The sequence below is a fragment of the Rhinopithecus bieti genome, unplaced genomic scaffold (assembly GCF_001698545.2).
Source record: "Rhinopithecus bieti isolate Rb0 unplaced genomic scaffold, ASM169854v2 scaffold_55469, whole genome shotgun sequence".
NCBI classification, from domain to species: domain Eukaryota; kingdom Metazoa; phylum Chordata; class Mammalia; order Primates; family Cercopithecidae; genus Rhinopithecus; species Rhinopithecus bieti.
This window is the reverse complement of record NW_016821802.1, coordinates 378,097-386,952: the sequence shown is the minus strand read 5'-3', so window position 1 is coordinate 386,952 and position 8,856 is coordinate 378,097.

Sequence of the window (8,856 nt, the reverse complement as noted above, 5' to 3'; positions counted from 1 at the left end):
ATATTGTATATTATTAATTTCTTATTATATTTATAATCTATTAATAATTAATTATAAACTTATCTTAGATTAGATTTTTTGCTTCATCTTGTGTTAGTTTTGACAATTGTATTTTAAAATAAATGTGTCCAATATGTCCAATTTAGTTGCATGAAGCTTTTCATAATATTTTTAACTTCCCTTTGAATAACTGTAGCATTTCTGGTGTAACCCTTTTTTTATTCCTATTATTTGTGATTAATTTACTCTCTCGATTATGGTTTTTAAAATGGAATCTATCTATACGCTTAAATTTTTTTTTATGAAGAACCTCCTTTCGACTATATTGATTTTCTCTATTGTTTGACTATCTTTTTTTTTTAAATTTCCTTTATCTGTATTTGTTCGTTCTTTCATTCTACACACTTTGAACTCACTTGCTTTTTTTTTTCTAGTTTCTTACATTTTATATTTCATCTTTAATCACTGATTTTAGCCCTGTCTTCCTTTCCATATAAGCACTAACACTTAAATTTTTCTCAAATCACTGCTTTAGATCAATTTTCCATACTGAGTGTAGTTTTCTCAATAGTCTCTCTTTGAGCACTTGAAAACAGAAGATAATAAGGTTTTCAGGGTGCAGGGCTATAAGACAGAAAAAGCCTATGTTCTTGAATCACTGTATGGAAGAGAGTCACCCATCAACAAAGAGCATATCAGCCTTAGACTGTCGAGTGAACAAGAAGAAAATACCTATTGTCTTTTAGCTTTATTCATTTTTGGCTTGTTTTGGACAGCAGTTTAGTATATCCTAATTAATGTAAAGTACAATCAGACCTTAAAACTAAAAATATTTATAAAGTATCTCTTATATAAGTCACTTATGTAAGTACTAGGGATGCAGTTAGAATAGACACATACAGAACATAGGTTGTGCACTACTATACAACTCACACAAAGTCTCATTGAGACGATGTGGGACACAGCACAGTTCTCATAGATTATGTCAATTGTGCCCTTAGAGTTATCAGGACTTGATGACCTACATACAATAGTGAATCAAGCAGATAATCTTATTGCTTTTATAACATTTAAAATCTAGAGAAAAAATAGGCAATAGTTTAAATTACAAATGCATATAAAGTATAAATATTTGATTTTAATAAGTTTTAGGAATAAAAATTAAGCATAGAAATAGAGTAATCATGGTTGGGCACAGTGGCTCACACCTGTATTCCCTGAATTTTGGGAGGCTGAGACAGGAAGATTGCTTGAGGCAAGGAGATTAAGACCAGCCTGGGAAACACTGCACAATCTCCCTCCAAAAATACAAATATTAGCCTGGCATGTTGGCACATACCTATAGTTCTAACTACTCAGGTGGCTGAGGCAGGTGGATCACTTAAGCCCGAGTCATCAAGGCTGCAGTGAGCCAAGATGGAGCCATTCTACTTCAGCCTTGGTGACAGAGTGAGACTGTCTCACAGAAATACTCAGGATGTTAAAATATGGTAATTTCTGTAGGGTTTTCAGAGAAACCCTCATAATGGGAGTAGTATGTGAGTAAAACTTGAACTGATATGAGATACTATATGACTATCTGAGGGAAATTAATTTTAGGTATGGGGAAACACAAATATAAAAACTTGAATAATGGCATGTGCTTGGTTCATATTCCACAAAGAACAAGAAAAGCAGTGTAGACAGGAGATAGTGAGGGAGGTTGACGATATTAGAAAATGAGTTTGAAGTGCTACATATACTAAATAATGGAGGACTCTATAGGTGTCCAACGCTTCAGTATTTAATTTTAATGGAAAATTAACAGTGTGAGAAAGCATTTCATAATCAAATTAACAAAATATTTGAAGAAATAGGAAATAATATTTTCTGAGGTTGCTGAAAAGTAATGAAAGATAAATACTGTGAGTTGTGATTTGGCTTAGAATTCTAAAAATTATAACTAGCTCACTAGTGTTTCCTTATGAAATAAAATTAGCCTGAGAATTGGAAGGAGTCCATCATTGAGTAACAGTTATTCTGACACCATCTAAACCAGATCATCTTTAAACTATGTCTATGGCATTTTATGTAAGAAACTTTGAATTCTAAAGAAAAAGAATCAAGTTTGTTTTACTAAGAGGAAAATTTTCTTGACTGAGAAGGATTATGTGTGGAAGTCTTGAACCATTCCTCCAGCTAAGAAAATGACTTTTGAAGAAAGGAAATTGAATCTGTCCAATGAGTTGATTTCTGTGTAGCACGATTGGCAATACAAACTCAGGCATGAAAATATTCAATAATATTCTGAGCAATTAAAATGACCCAGCCAGCTGTTCTAGCAGATAGGCTAGAAAGATATGCTAAAAAATCATCCCAGTTAGGGGTAAAAATTTTGAAAACTCCATAGGCTTTTTAACAGTGAATATAGGTTATTTACATCATTGCATATGGAGGTGCATAATGCTCTTATAGAAAGAAAATTTGCCATTAACTTGAGAAATGGCAAATTGGTCTGTGGCAAATAGGGTTCATGAAGTGAGTCATGGTAATCAATAGGGTTGGGACAATATTTTTATAGGTACCCCTGAGGCTTTTTATGTTTTTCAGAATTGTCTATCTTGTCAACAGCACACAGGAGGCTTTCTTTGGCAGATGTAAGTTTGACTAGGATAGTTAATCAGTGTCAGCTCTTTTCCAAGGGCCATGAGCTTTCTTACCAGAAAGCACAATTCCTGAAACTCAATACAAGCCTGTGAACTGAATTTCACGTGTAGGCATCAGTCAGAGTGATGACATGCTAAGGGCCTGCATACAGTGGATTACAGCTGACAGCCACTTGTCAGACATGAAAGATCATTTTTGTACTCAAGTGACAGAGACTAGACTCATGTTTCTGTCATGCAAAAGTAAAAGCACAAATGCAGAAATTCCTTTTCCTCTCACAATTCATGGGTGTACCACAGTTTAGGAATCCCAATATCCCTAAAAGTGAAGAAACTATAGAAGATAAAGAAGAATACCAATTCACCTAGTGAAATTCCAAACATCAGTGAAATTAAAACAAACAAAATAAAAGACATCCAGAATGGGTGGTTGCAAGGGAAAATTTATCAAGAAAACCTGTAACTAATTCATAAATCACTGTATCAATCAGTTAAGAGAGCAAATAAATATTTAAGAGAGCAATATAAGTGTTTACTTCACATTCACTTATTTTTTCAACATTCATTTATTAGTTCAACAGATATTCATGAATACTCCACAAGGGAAGCTTTTAGGGATTCAAAACAAACCACTTTTTCTAAAAAGAATACCCACAATGTTGCTAGATTTCACATATCCAATCAACTTAAATTTCTTTAAATTATAATGTGTGTGTGTGTGTATGTCTGTGTGTGTGTATTTAATCCAGATATAGAAATGAATCTGTAGATGAATTCGTACTTGGTGAGAGAAAGGAGCTCAACAGCAAATTACCCTTCCTGAAATTCAATGTTGGTTGTGTTGGAGACTGGAACTAATTGTAAGGTAGGTTGCATCTTCATGGCATTTACAGTATATTTGGTACAGTGTAGTTACAAATGCAAACAATTAAGAAATATAAGATTAAGTACTAAAATTAGGTGAAGGACAATTAATGCTAAGTTCAGACCTCATAAAAAATACAGTGCATCCTAGAACAAGCACAAATAAGTTAGGAAAATAAAAACTAAACTAAAATGTAGAGAAAGAAATAAACAGCAAACGTTTTGCCCTGAAAGTGTATTCAACTATTCTCTAATTTTTGTATTGAGAAAATTTAGCACTAATAAAAATGCTAAAGTATCATTAAAAGTTAATTTTAAGAGAATGTGAAATTTATGAAAATACTTATGGACTCCGAAAATACCTAAGAATATAGCTTTGTCACCTGAGGGAGTCTAAGGACTGACTGCAGTAGTAACAAGTACAGTAAACCTTGGTATTAATACTATTCTCCAATAAAATGAACCAGAGCTCTTTGGAGAAATAGCTTATTCTGTGACTGAGTCAGGAAACACAGTAGATGAACTTGTACCATCTTGTAGTGTGAGAAAGTAAATAAATATTTCCCAAAAATAAAAGAATGATGGGGATATGTAAAAGGGACACAGGAAAGAAGCCAAATTGAAAGAATTCCTAATGGTTAAAGTTGGAATAATGTGAACCATAATAAATAAAATAATAGTATTGTATTATACCCCAAAATGTAAAATAAATATCCATGTTCTCATACTGATATAATACAAGATTGAATAAATAAATAATGGGAGAGAATAGATAAATCTCAAGCACAGAATATTTCCAAATAAATTATGTAGCTACGCCATCCTTAGGAAGATGAAGCATACCTCCCCACTTCTTACATGTAGAACACATATTGATATTTTGTAGATGATTTTTGTTTTCTGTCAGATTATGAAGATTTTCTTCTACTTTTAGTTTGCTCACTGTTTCTATCATTTATGCATTTTAATTTTGTCAGATTTGTTTTTTGAATCTATTTTTAATTTTATGATATTTATATTTTATTGTACCAAAATGTTAAATTACATAGACTGATTTACAAGTGTTAAAGTAACCTTACATTCCAGGGATAAACCTGAATTAGTAAATGTGTTTTTTAAAATATTTTATATTGCCTACTTTAATTAGTTATTATTCTGCTATGTTTTTAAGTATTTTATATAGATATTTATGATGGATATTGGTGTGTAATTTTCTGTCATTCTTCTTACTCTCTCCTTTTAATTTTTTTAGTAGAATATCATTTTCATTTGGAAAGGGTTCTCTCATTTTTTTCTGACAAAGATTGTATATTAAATTCACTATTTATGCCTTAATATTAATAGAATCACCAGTGAAACCATATGTACTTGCAGTTTTCATTATCATAATGTCTTAAACAACAAATTACACGTGTGTATGGAGATCATGCTATTGAAGAATTTAGGGTTATAACACTCCAAATTGCCTCAACCTGGCACATCAATTATTTGGACCTCAAAGCACTTGAGAAGATAATTCTAATGACCAGTGTTTGACAATTGACACTGCAATGGACCTGTACAATAAATTTCCTAAAATAACTTTTATGTTCTGTCAACTTCACATGCTTTTGTGTATCTGCTAATGACTCCCCTGGATTTACTGCCCCTAGCCCAGACCGCTATGTCTTGCCATTTCTTTTCCTCAAAGAACTTATTATTCTTTGTCTATAAAGTATAAAATTTTTGCTTTGGTCGTTTCTTAGGGTCTTCTCTGTCTTGTGAAGATGTATAGGTAAAATTAAGAAAACTTAGTTGGTTTTCTTGTTATCCTGTTTGGTGTCAATTTAGTTCCCAGACCCAGCCAAAGATCCCATTTAAAAACTTATATGGGTACAGGGGTATCTGTCTTCCTAAAAATGTTAGATTATTATCACTCTTTAGCAAGAAGCATACTATAATTATTTTTTTCATATGAATCAACATGATTGGTAGAACTCTCTAGAAGTTGTATGCTAAAACATATTCTTGATACAATACAGTGCGAAAGAAGAAATATACTCTTAGTAATATATTAATTTTATTGTATAGACTTTATAAACAAATTTCTCTGCATGTAAGAACTTATAGTCAAAGAGTTAAAACACTTGCCTTTATTCAAAATAACAAGAGAATTTTAAAATGTGTGTTTCACATGCTACTAAAATAATTATGACAGATAAACTTTAATTGAATAAAGTCTGTATCTGTAGTCAACATCTAAAATAATTCTAATAAAAAGGTATTTTAAATGCCTTTGCATTATTTGTTCTACACGCAAAATGAAGTTACAAGGATGATGTTTGACAGACCATTATTGGGAGCACCTGTTAAAATGCAAGGCTAATGTATATGTTAAATATAGGACTAAATGAGGAAAGTTCCACTTGTTATTCAGCTACTTCTAGAGGGATCCTGATATTCAGTTCAGTTGTATTAAATGGTTTGGGGACTGATAGCATGTATCCTTGTAGATTTCAATTCACAACTAGGTTTACTTTCCACCCCTTAGGCCAAAAGTTCCATTTTCTGCAGTACATCTAGCTTTCATTAAGACTTGGCTATGAAGATTGTTAATTCTTTTTCTGAGATCAAAATTTTCATTTGCTTTATTCTTTTTTTTGTTTTTGTTTTTTGTTTTTGATGGAGTCTTGCTCTGTCATCCAGGCTGGAGTGTAGTGGTGTGATCTTGGCTCATTGCAATGTCTGCTTCCCGAGTTCAAATGATTTTTCTGCCTCAGCCTCCCAAATAGAATTATTCTTGGTGTATTCGCTTGTTTTCACGCTGCTATAAAGAACACCTGATGCTGGGAATTTATTATATAAAGCAAAGAGGTTTAATTGATTCACAGTTCCACATGGCTGGAAAGGCCTTGGGAAACTTACAGTCATGACAGAAAGTGAAGGGGAAAGCAAGAACCTTCTTCACATCGTGGCAAGACAGAAAGAGTGTGCAGGGGAATTTGCCACTTTTAAAGCCATCAGATCTCAGGAGAACTCACTCACTATCAATGGGAACAGCATGGGGGAAACCGCAGTCATGATCCAGTCATTTCTTACTAGGACCCTCCCTTGACATGTGGGGATTACAATTTGAGATGAGATTTGGGTGGGAACAGAGCCAAACCATATCAAATGGAAACAACCAATATTAATATTTCAACTAAATATTGACAATAACAAAATAAAAATTTATGAAGTTATGTTCATTCAAATGTAGGATTACAGACTATTAGAGTAAGAGGAACTTTGAAGTCAAATTCAGTCTTTCACTTTTAACCCTTCGTTTGCAGTTAAGTAAACAATGAATGTTACAAGTATGTAATTCTTTTCACTTTTATTATTTCTCTCTTTGCTGACGGAATTCATTTTTAGATTGTTTTGAATCCAATACAGTATTTCAACGCATAATAACATATTTGGATTTTGATAAATGACACAGTAGGTTATTTTTAATTACTTAACACAATAATGTAGTGTTATTTCTTTAAAAACAAAGTAGCAGTTTATTATAAGGGCTTTTCCACTTTGAGCATATACTAGTTGTAATTAGTATGAGTTTGTTTTCATTGCTCTTAGAAAAAAACTGTATTTGTCAGATGACTTGTTAAGAAGAGGAACTGGGAGATCACCCCAAATGTTACAAATTAAATATATTTATTTTGTGCTAACATCAGTCCTGTACTTCACTTGAGATTCTAGCAAAATTTGAACATCTCATACTGGTAAAGCAGTCACAAATCTTTAAGAATTGTTTTGGATTAATGATGACAATACACCTTCAAAATTTACTTCCTAAACAAACGAAAAACATTTTCTAACTACATACCATGTCTCTCAAATTCAGATTCTTTTCACACTGTAACAATCCATACTAATGGATAGAATCTGGACCAGAATATAATTATCCAAAGAAAAGATCTTGCCACTGGGACCCCGTCCTTATTTCAGAGATGTTTTCCAGAAGGGGCTTCTTTTATTTTTTTCTTTCCCAGATCTTGACATTTTGTGGTATGCTTTGAAAAAACACTGTTTTCTTAGAGCATAAAATTCTCTTTCCAACACCATCCTAAGGACAAATCTGATATATTAGCAGAGAAGAAAGTTAGAATATTTAAGATTTTTGTGACCAAATGCTTGCAGGTTTTTGCCACCGAAGTAGGGGCCAGAGCACTCCTCAGTTCCAATTTCAGCCACCTTAACAGTTGTAGATGCGTCATATCATGGACTAATGAATTCCAAATCACTTCCCCCTTTCGTGGTTCTGCCTATCTGTCTTTCAAAATTTTCCTTATGCAGTCAACCCTTGAACAATGCAGGGGTTAGGAATGCCAACCCCCAACACAATCAAAAAATTTGTCTATAACTTTCTACTCCAAAACATAACTGCGAAGAGCATACTGTTGACTGAAAGTTTGACTAATAATATGAACATGTTTTTACAATAATGTAAGCTAAACAACAACAAAACATGTTTTAAGAAAATTATGAGGAAGCGAAAATATATTTACTATTCATTAAGTGGAGGTGGATACTTGTAAGTCTTCATCCTTGTCATCCTTAGGAGTCCTCATTGTCTAGACCTTCTTGTTATACAACCGTAAGATTGATAGCTGGTGCTAATCTTTTTCCTTTAAGGCTCAGGGATTGTCAGCTTTATAGAAAAAGGCAGTCCTGATCATAAACCCAACTGCATTTGCAGTATTATGATTTAATATTGTATCTTCACATTTGTTAACATTTCTCTTCATTTTGAATGGTAGCATATATGGTCTGTAAAGGTTCGTGGGCATAAGTTTTAACAAATTTTGACTTTTATAATAGATTCATGTATATTTTATGGTAACAAATGATATACTATATTATTATCATCCACATCTATTGTATGCTTTCATGACATGTCTAACTTTTACTGCCTCTGTATGCAGCATTCCTTCCTCCCAGTTATGGAGTCGGGACCCATTCTGGAATGGAGGTCTTATAGCCGACAATCAATCAAGGTAGTTCAGAGAATTTCTTTATGGCCAGCTCTTACACAGAAAGGTGGAGTTGGGAGGTGAATTGTTGTAATTTTTTTAGTTTTGTATGGCTGGATTTGAGGTAAAGGGGTTCTGGTTACTATGACCTGCCTAGGGGAAGAGGAATTCTAGTTTCTATAGTTAGCCTCAGGGGACAACAACGGAGGAAAGACAAGGGGACAGTAGGAAGTCAGAGAGAGACTGCTTTTGAGACTGCTTCTGAGGTTGTCACTTAGGGATATCATATTCTGAGCATCAACACAACCATGATGACTAATCTGGGAGGTTATCATTACCAAAAAAAAAAAAAA